At 42.1% G+C, this 1791-nt stretch overlaps 1 non-coding gene across 1 annotated transcript; it reads left to right on the forward strand.

Annotated features, from left to right (window-relative positions):
- Window positions 1-1381: 1381 nt before the first annotated feature.
- LOC130937219 (small nucleolar RNA R71) lies at window positions 1382-1489 on the forward strand. Its single transcript, XR_009068447.1, has one exon. It is a non-coding gene; the product is annotated as a small nucleolar RNA R71 (small nucleolar RNA).
- The last annotated feature ends 302 nt before the right edge of the window (window positions 1490-1791 follow it).

Consider the following 1791-nt stretch of genomic DNA (forward strand, 5'->3'; position numbering starts at 1 on the left):
GATTCATCCATGCACTTCCCAGTCTCTAGGACTATGAAATCAGTAGGAATGTAATGGTTTTCAACCTTAACCAGAACATCCTCTACAAGTCCATGGGCTTGTTTTCTTGAGTTGTCTGCCATTTCTAGTGAGATTTTTGCAGCTTGCACCTCAAAGATCCCTAATTTCTCCATTACAGAGAGGGGCATGAGGTTTACACTTGACCCTAAGTTACACAAGGCCTTCTTGAAGGTCATGGTGCCTATGGTACAAGGTATAGAAAACTTCCCAGGATCCTGCCTCTTTTGAGGCAGTTTCTGCCTAGACAGGTCATCCAGTTCTTTGGTGAGCAAGGGAGGTTCATCTTCCCAAGTCTCATTTCCAAATAACTTGTCATTTAGCTTCATGATTGCTCCAAGGTATTTAGCAACTTGCTCTTCAGTGACATACTCATCCTCTTCAGAGGAAGAATACTCATCAGAGCTCATGAAAGGCAGTAGCAAGTCCAAGGGAATCTCTATGGTCTCAGTCTGAGCCTCAGATTCCCAAGGTTCCTCATTGGGGAACTCATTAGAGGCCAGTGGACGTCCAGTGAGGCCTTCCTCAGTGGCGTTTACTGCCTCTTCTTCCTCCCAGAATTCGGCCATGTTTATGGCTTTGCACTCTCCTTTTGGATTTTCTTCAGTGTTACTTGGGAGAGTGCTTGGAGGAAGTTCAGTAATTTTCTTGCTCAGCTGACCCACTTGTCCTTCCAAATTCCTAATGGAAGATCTAGTTTCAGTCATGAAACTTTGAGTGGTTTTGATCAGATCAGAGACCATGGTTGCTAAGTCAGAATTATTCTGCTTAGAGCTCTCTGTCTGTTGCTGAGAAGATGATGGAAAAGGCTTGCCATTGTTAAACCTGTTTCTTCCACCATTGTTATTGAAACCTTGTTGAGGTCTCTCGTGATTCTTCCATGAAAGATTTGGGTGATTTCTCCATGAAGAATTATAGGTGTTACCATAGGGTTCTCCTAGGTAATTTACCTCTTCCATGGAAGGGTTCTCAGGATCATAAGCTTCTTCCTCAGATGAAGCTTCCTTAGTACTGTTTGGTGCATTTGCATTCCAGACAGACTTTGAGAAATCAAATTGACTTGTTGAGTCAATATTTTATTCTGGGCCAAAATGGCATTCAGAGTGTCAATATCAAGAACTCCTTTCTTCTGACTAGTCCCATTGTTCACAGGATTTCTTTCAGAAGTGTACATGAATTGGTTATTTGCAACCATTTCAATCAGTTCTTGAGCTTCAGTAGGCGTCTTCTTCAGATGAAGAGATCCTCCTGCAGAGCTATCCAAGGACATCTTAGATAGTTCAGAGAGACCATCATAGAAAATACCTATGATGCTCCATTCAGAAAGCATGTCAGAAGGACATTTTCTGATTAATTGTTTGTATCTTTCCCAAGCTTCATAGAGGGATTCTCCATCCTTTTGTCTAAAGGTTTGGACTTCCACTCTAAGCTTACTCCATCTTTGTGGTGGAAAGAATTTTGCCAAGAAGGCATTGACTAGCTTTTCCCATGAGTCCAGGCTTTCTTTAGGTTGAGAGTCCAACCATATTCTAGCTCTGTCTCTTACAGCAAAAGGGAATAGCATCAGTCTATAGACTTCAGGGTCAACCCCATTAGTCTTGACTGTGTCACAGATTTGCAAGAATTCAGCTAAGAACTGATGAGGATCTTCCATTGGAAGTCCATGGAACTTGCAATTCTGTTGCATTAGAGAAACTAATTGAGGCTTAAGCTCAAAGTTGTTTGCTCCAATGG

The sequence above is a fragment of the Arachis stenosperma genome, chromosome 6 (genome assembly GCF_014773155.1).
Source record: "Arachis stenosperma cultivar V10309 chromosome 6, arast.V10309.gnm1.PFL2, whole genome shotgun sequence".
Lineage (NCBI taxonomy): Eukaryota > Viridiplantae > Streptophyta > Magnoliopsida > Fabales > Fabaceae > Arachis > Arachis stenosperma.